Consider the following 9,122-nt stretch of genomic DNA (forward strand, 5'->3'; position numbering starts at 1 on the left):
AAGACATGTAGATTTTTGTAATAATTGTAAAGTGTTGTTCCCGAAAACACGTTAGTTGCTGATTTACTGAATGGTGCACGAAAATAATGACTGCAAGGTGCAGACAAAGAAATTTTGCAGTCACTTGACATTAAAAATACTGTCTTTTATTAAAAAATGATATCCTACATAGCCAACAGTTGTCGTAAAGTTATTAAACGTTCTCTAAGTCCAATAGAAAGTCTTACGTCGTGTAATGACTAAACTAAAAGGTCGCCACACATCTTTTCTGATGTACATACAGACCTTCATACGCAGGCCTCATCTCTGTTATGCATTATGATTCTGGAATATCTTCTCTCTTTTCGTATCAATATTATTTCTTTCTCCTCATCTTATCTTTTTTCTGATTGCTGATTATTCTTTCTTCTTATTTCGTTTGCAAAGCTTTTAGTCCCATAAATAATACTTTTCAAACATTTTCGAGGTATATAATTACTAAATTTACCAATGCATCAAGGTATTTAACCCTCATAATCCTGTTAGCTTCAAATTATTGAATGCGAGAAAAGTTGATATATGTATGGAAATTTTGAAATAAACAAAATAATTTAGATAAACCAAGACTTTTATGTTGACGTTCGATATATAGTGTTGGTTTCCATCGTTTAATATGACAATACCGTGTAGGTAGTATCGAAAAACAAGAAAAAACATGAGTATTGCAGCTAAATGCACATTTCATTCGTTGATTCAAGAGATTGATACAAATGGTACAAGTTCAACAAAGTATTTCTTTAGATTCGACAATTCAAAGAAAACAAATGAAAACAAAAATATAGCCATAAGTTAACTTCTGCAGAGGAACACATATATATAAATTAATATTTAACCACACAGTACATTTGTATTTATGTATGATTGCATATGCATATTAAGATAAACAATCAAAAGAAAGCAAAATTACAAATAGTAACTACCAGAAATTTAAAATTTGGTTCTTTGGTCGCTCGTAATCGGTTGTCCTCAAATATAGTTCCTTTCGTGTTGATGTTTGTAAAATCGTATAGTATCATTTTCGTGAGAATCCAATGGCTTATAATTATTAGTTGCATTATTTCTTTATAGTGAAATTCGATATAATGTTAATATTTTTCAGGTAGTATTGTCGGACTATTTCGTGTCAAATTTGTATGAAAGGCAACTATGTCTGTTTGATATTCAGACATTTCTTTGCGAAAGAATAAAATCTCCTAGAAATCCTATGTTAAAATAATAAAGTTCTTGCTTCCTTGTGTTTTATTACTTAATTTGATGTCTTCGCTGTTCAGCACAAGTGAACACACGCATTATCATCGTTTCACTGGGAACCACAGAGCTGAAACCTAAACTTTTACGTTAGCAGGGACGTAACCCCGTCGAAAATTCTTGTCATTTTGGCAGTGAAAGATATGTAGATTTTTGTAATAATTGTAAAGTGTTGTTCCCGAAAACACGTTAGCTGCTGATTTACTGAATGGTGCACGAAAATAATGACTGCAAGGTGCAGACAAAGAAATTTTGCAGTCACTTGACATTAAAAATACTGTCTTTTATTAAAAAATGATATCCTACATAGCCAACAGTTGTCGTAAAGTTATTAAACGTTCTCTAACACTACTGGACGAAAAAACAACTGTCCATACCAGTAACAGTCGTTCTACGACTGTCTTAGTCTGTGGAAGACTGAAGATGACTGTCAAAGAAACTGATACAGTTGATTAATGTCTGTCCCAACACTTTTATGGGTTGTGAAAATCAAAATATGTTATCAACAGTCATTTAAGGACTGTTGCAGTGGTCTACGGGGTTGTCACAGTCAAATACTATTTATTACAGTCTTTCCAAAAGTTGTGGCAGTTGTATAATGTTTGTCCCAACCTTTTAATAGTTGGGACAGTTGAAATTTGTTTGTGTCAACTTTTTAGACGTTGATGCAGTCAAAAAATGTTTGTTACAACGTTTTTAGAGTTGGGACAGTTGTAAAATGTTTGTTAAAACTTTTTAAAGGTTGTTACAGTCATAAAATGTTTATTACAAATTTTAAAAGGTTGCTACAGTCGTTAAATGTTTAAAACAAACATTTCATAGGGTGTTGCAGTCGACAAATATTTTAGCGTCACTGTAGCAACTCAGTGTATAAAAAAAATTTACGTTTAACCCGGCTTTCAAGATTTGATATAGTTGTGAAATAGCCCATAATTTATACTATTATCATCTATTGTGCGGTTGTTGACTTGTTTTGTTTTTTATTTATTTATTTTGCGATCGTTGTTTGTCTTTTGTCGTTTTCCGTTTATTGCCATAGCATTGTCCGTTCATTTTTGACATGTGCGTTTTACTTTCCTTTAGGTATCTTTACTTTTTATTTTATCTATTCAGATTCGTTCATAACTGGTTTTACACACCAGAAGCCTTCGTTTAAAAATGGAGTTTTAATATTATTGCAGAAGATGCTAATGAATTCATTCAAATTTATATCTGAAAAAGTTTTGATAAATTCTGAGGAAAAGAAAATGTACCGTCGGTGTACCTGAAGTAAATTTAAAGAATATGACTAAGTTATCAATATTGTACAGCATAATAAAACATTTTTAATTTGAATTACTCTCCATGAGGAATATTTTCCGATGATAAAAAAAATAATTAATTAAATCTGTCAAGTTTCTTTAAAAACGGAAAACAATTCTTCACCGTGGACGATTTACCCTCTTTATTTTCTTGTCGGCAAACTGGACCTGGAGGTCGGCAAACTATATTTTACACAGGAAACTACAGATGTTAGACCACATGTACAATATAAGCGGAGCTGGAAATTACAATCGGTGAGTAGAAATGAATAATATTTTAAAGCATGTCTATCGAATAATCATGGATCCAAGATTTTGAAGGGAAAATGTGCACATTTGTTCTTCCTACAGACCATGCAGACAGGCTATGAATCGACGATCTATATCACCACACTCGTGCATAGTTGCATGTTCCAAGGCAAAGTTAGGATTTGGGCTTGGAAAAGTTGTGCATCATTGAAATTCATGTTTGACACCATTCCCCCTCCCCCTTTTATCATGTGTATGTCATTTAATCCCTTATTTACTTTGCATACATCACCCCAAGGGTGACAAGGTCAAGGGAATAAAAAAAGGTTACTCTTGATCTTCATCGTCTTACTGTTAAACTCTAACATGTGGGGCATTGGTTAATTTTTGTTGTGCGGGATGACCTTTTACAGGACCTATACATCATGTACATATTGTATGTTAATGTATTGTTAACTCTGGTCTTAAATTTGCATGAAATACTTGTCACTGGACTTCTTATAACCAACAACCAACCAATCTTTACATGTACATATCCATATAATTGTGTTACTAATGCTGGATTACAAGTATTTCCATGATTTCCCTGGTTTTTCTTTATCACCTGATAGCATATCCAACTATAGCAGTCATCACGTGACATTGGCGATGTCACACATCACCCGTATCATGCCCAAGTAAAATGTATAGAAATGCACAGGGGTTTTCAGGAATCGATAAAATAAATTACTTTAAGTTCATGATAAAAAAAGTGTGGAAATATATAGTAATTCCTCATATATTTAGAAATATATTTATGCCTTTTGGAAAAGTTTAAATTTTGGTCTTCTCCCTTCCAAATGCTTTTGAAAATTTGTCTTGTTGCCTCGATAATTCACACTGTTAAATCATCCAACTCCGATAAATATTGGATTTTCTGTCGTGTTAAACCTAAAATTGCGATTTAAACAAAACAGATGGAAAAATTGTGGAAATATGTGCTTATTACTATATTCATAAATATTTGAAATATCGTACATGCAATAGTTTAATTTTTTATTACGTCCCTTCCAAATTGATTTGAAAATTAGCTATTTTCAGAAAATCGGGTATTATTTTTCAAGATGGCGACCACATTGACAGCGTGGGCCGACTTGGTACAAAATATATTTTGTAAGATTGTTACAATGAAAATCAAATAACTGTTGGATGCTCGCGTTTTCAGTCATTGTCTTACCTTAAAGCAGCATAGAATCAAACATTGGTTCCATTTGATAAAGCTGATACATGCTGTTATTTTTTTATAAAATTTTTAAAAAAATTGCGACCAGATAATTTTCAAACGTAGACGATGTTCGACACTTATTTTGTCCATGCAAATAATTCAATTTAATTTCACTGTTTATATTGCAATTAAATATGACACGTTATTGTCACTATAATGATAGCCAAGGACATAGCTAGACTAAGGAGGTATTAAGTCATAACATCAACGTAATCAAAGAAAACAAACATGGCACCTAATCACGATGTAAGTTTTGACAATACCTATGTAGATGTATGTTTTGACAATACCTATGTTGATTAGTGTTGTCAGATTCTCAATGAAATTCATTACGATATTATTTTATATTTATAAAAGAAGACCTCGAATGGATATTCACCGAGGTGAAATAACTATATTTTTCAATTTTCTTTAAACCATTCATCGGGTAACTAGTAAATTTTACATAATCCTAATTAAACCAGTAACATGCAGAGTTATCGAACGTAGTTATGACTGGAATAGTTGCATATGTTTTCGTTCTATTAAGAATGCATTGTGACGTCACAATTTCCATTGAAAAAAACATGCATAGTACAAATTAATATGACGGTGTATGAAAACATATGATCTGACCATAAAATTTTATGAAAAGTATTAATTTTAGTGACTTATTTAGCAAGTATGCATTTTCATTCAATTTTTAAATAATTCCCAAATCATGGACAACAAAACATGAATATATTTGATAATATAAGGCATTGAAAGTGAATATGTATTAGCATTGATTAGATGGTTCAAAATAACATTAATCATCAAAATAAAACAATATTATTAAATTAATGTTCCTGAAACCATGCACAGATTCAAAACAGTTGCCATTTAAACACAGTTGATTAAACAAAATGTGCTAATTCAATTAGTAATTCTTTCATCATGTACTTAAAGATTCATATTGAACAAAGGTTGTGGAGGTTGTTGCATCTTTTCTCAAAATGAATAATTACAATGAATAAAATATCTATAAATATGTCATCATGTTAATTGCTACATGTACATGATTTTAAGTTAAAAAGAAATAAAAAACATATTAAAAGAGCAAAGTGAGCATCATAATTATATTCTTTTTAGATTTAACATAGAATATTAAATCACTATAAATTTGTAAATACTTTGAACCTAAACTATATATTTTCATGTGAAATTTTTATATAAATTGTGCCCTCTGGTTAGTCAAAATTCATTTATGCCATAAATGTTATCTAGTAGTAACATTCAAGGGTCTTTTTATTTATTCCACCATTAAAATGATTAAAGGACTTTCTATTCATGAGTCAAATTTGTGTGTTAAATTGTGTTTTGGTTACTTTATTGTTGCCTTACTGTTGGGTTGATGCATCATTGATATATAATTATATCCCACATCTCCTTTCATCATGTGCATTCACATCTGACTGCAGATTTTTTGCCTTTTCTACATAATTATTTTATGTTTAACATTCAATATGTGGGGAAAACATAACAAATATATCTATCTGTAAGCATATTTTGTTTTATCTAAACATGGTATAAACTTTTTTAAAGTATTTTATGAAGCTCAAAATATTTTTATAGATATTGTAGTATCAAGTAAGTTGTCATAAAATTTACTGTGTTAACTGCATTGTATGTCCAATAATTTAGTTTAAAAATACCTTTTATTCAAATTCAAAATAAATAATTAAAATTTATGTATTTACTGAACATGAATTCATGACCATGCAAATGTGACATTAAAATAGGTAATAATCAGGATGTTAACACTGGATAGGTAATAATCAGGAATTCTTATATACATGTTATAGCTAATATACAGATTAAGACACACAATAGTTTATTGCCTTGGGGAGGAATTTTAAACTGTCATGGGTATATATTGAAGATGATTTTATAATGATGTTCACAAATTATAATTGTTCTCTTCAAAATTTTGATAAATATTTCAAAATAAATTGTAATTTAAGAAAAATATGAATCAGCAGGATATAATATTATTTTGGATACAAAAAATGCATATTTTAAAAGTTATCTGAGTATTGATTTATCAAAATAAAATTGGGTAAATAACTAAAATAAAATAAAGAAAGTGTTGTCTGAGCTGCAAAGCATTATTTAATACAAGCTGTAATAAGGAAAAAGTATACAGAGTAACACAAAAGATGTAAAATTAAACTCAAGGATTTAAAACATTAACCAGTCAGGGGACTTTTTGAAATAAGTGATTTTTAAGTCACTTATTTAAGTAGCAAATTGGAAGTTTTGTCACAAATTGTGATTTTGTAGTTTTACCAAAATTTTAAACACGTAGGTTTACATAATATCTTTTCATTAGTAAAATTGAAAAAAATGAACTTTTTGCTTCTTTTAAGCAGCAAGGTTTATGCCTTTGATGCAATCATTTAGCTGCAAATTCTATTTTAGTTGAAAAAATGCTATAAAAATGGCTTTACATAATGAACTGATACTTTCTTAACAGATTTTTCTCAGCAGTGCCACTGTGGGAGTATTTGCCCTGTAAAATTCAAGGTTTCATCTTATAGATTATGTAAAAAAATTCTACTGTTCACGATAAAAATTTCACTGTTCGGGGTGTTGAAATTAGTGGGGGTTATTAAAATAATGATACTTATTAAAAGAAATGATTTTTTGGAAGGAAATTGAGGTATGATACTTAAACAAGTGATTTTTATGTCATTATCCTAGATTTAGTACAAGGTCATCACCTGACATGACCGGGTCATCCTATCAACACAGATGTTGGTTTTGATAAATTTAGCAACATAATTAGCCCCTGGATCAATAGTATTCTATATTTAAAGCTACAATAAAATTAAATCACTTAGGCTAGTGATTAATTTGTACTACATGTACTTAAATAGGTGATTATTAAAGAAAAACAACTCTTACTTCCAACCTTTATGGTCATAATGTTACTTGAATCAGTGATTTAGAAAAGCGCTCATTTAAGTAAGTCCCCTGACTGTTAACAGCCTTGGAACAGTATATATATCATCCTGATTAACCTTAGGACAAAGATTCTACATTTACATCACAAAGGTTTATTCATTATATGCACTTGACAAAGGGAAAGTCAATAGCATCTATATAGTAACAGTGCATTTATTTATTTAATTATTTTTTTCATTCTTTAAACTTTTCTCTGTAGTATCAATTTATTTCATATTAACATGAACAAAAGCAATAACCTGTTGTGTTTTAGAGAGGAATAACTATGTCCATGATGTCTGACTTTAAAGAATTGATGAAATAAAGTATGGTGTGAGCCTCAATAAGACAGTAACCCTTCAATGAAAGTACACAGTCACACATAAAAAATCATTAATGTAGATAAAAGACCATACATAGAATTTAGACCCACTAAAAAGATTTATTCTTCTTGTTTAAAATTGGGACTTAAAAATATAATTGTATAAGTCCTAGAAATTTTTTCGTCAATCAAATGAGGATTGCTAGTTTTCATCTAGGTAGATACAGTTATTGTAATTGACTTTCTTCTAAGTACCATACAATGTATATAGTATTATGTTAGCTAAAATTTTACTGTACTTTAGTCTCAATGTATATTTTTTTTTGTAGATTCATATTGGCTTGAGCATGATTCCCACTTAGAATATGAAGCCTGCTACATGTGCACTTTGATGCATAGGAAATATAGATGTCACTGAGTCACTCTTATAGCTTCAAATTGTGAAACAGTGGATTAATTCATTATTTTGTGCTAGTTATTTATTGTTTTTGAAAATAATGAATAGCACTTGCAGCATTATTCCATGATGATGATGACTTGTGATGTTAGGATTAAATTGGACAAGAAAAAAAATTGTGCATTGTACAAATAGGAACTTACAAATTGTATTAAAGGAGGACCACAGTACTGGATGACTAAATAACTTGGATAATCATGATAATTATTCATTTGGTATATCAATAATGAATTTGGAATAACAAGATTTCATAGTTTCAGTGCATATTAATAGTGCAATCATACATTGTATCTGAATTCCATGAATACTTTGGATAATTATTCATTTGAAATAGCCATTTGGAATAATGAAAATTCCTAGTTTCAGTGAATATTAATAATAAAAGTGCATAATATCTGAATTCATGAATACTTTAGTGGATACTCAGTCATTTTAATATAATAACAATTTGGATATAATGTGAATTTCTAGTTTCAGTGAAATTTACAACACAGTGCATGTATAAATCGCATCCGAAGTTTATGTTGGCATTGCAATTGTTAACTACCACCAGGGTGTGTAAAAAGACCTTAACCACCCATGAGGGTCTCTCGTAGTCGGTCACAGTTGTTAAGTGTCAAATGACTGCTTGCTGTACTTAAAGTCTGAATTAGAATTAAATAAAAATCTAAATTAGTGCCCAAGCATATTAAACAAATAAACCATGTACTTCAAAGTATAATTTTATAGTCCCGCCTACAACAAAAGTTGATGTATGCAAGAAATAGGTATTACAATCTGGCAGCGGCTACAGCCAGTCAGGGGTACTACCATTTTTTTTTTTTTATTTTTATTTACTTGAAGAAGTAATATTAATATACTTATATAAGTAAATTTGTAGGATACTTATACAAGTGTATTTTATTTACTTGTATAGGTAAAAAAAAATTGCCTTAGTTATGTCCCTTAGACATTCAGTTTTTTTTACTTATATAAGTGAAAAAGTCATCCTATCTTCTTTTCTTGAATTCTTAGGACTTCTTTGCTCTAATAGAATTTTAAATTGTCTGTCTTTTGCAGATGTCTTAACTAATCATTTAAGTGTAATTTCATGAACAATGAAAATCTCATTTGTCTGTTATCTTCAGAACACTGCTCATTTACAAGCCCCCAAGGAGCAATTTTTGAAGGACTTGCGCAAATACTTAAGATCTTTGTGCAATCAGTTTCTTTGTTGAATTAATGAGATGAAACATTGAGCTCTAATAAAAAATTATGAGCTATCCTGGGAAAAATCAT

The 9,122-nt window shown here is 29.9% G+C and overlaps 1 long non-coding RNA gene across 1 annotated transcript; it reads left to right on the plus strand.

The window, feature by feature from the left end:
• The first annotated feature begins 2,193 nt into the window (after nt 1-2,193).
• Nucleotides 2,194-8,552, plus strand: LOC127712451 (uncharacterized). Its single transcript, XR_007987085.1, has 2 exons — nt 2,194-2,843; nt 7,717-8,552. It is a non-coding gene; the product is annotated as an uncharacterized LOC127712451 (long non-coding RNA).
• The last annotated feature ends 570 nt before the right edge of the window (nt 8,553-9,122 follow it).

Source organism: Mytilus californianus, unplaced genomic scaffold (genome assembly GCF_021869535.1).
Source record: "Mytilus californianus isolate M0D057914Y unplaced genomic scaffold, xbMytCali1.0.p SCAF_8, whole genome shotgun sequence".
In the NCBI taxonomy this organism is placed as follows: Eukaryota; Metazoa; Mollusca; class Bivalvia; order Mytilida; family Mytilidae; genus Mytilus; species Mytilus californianus.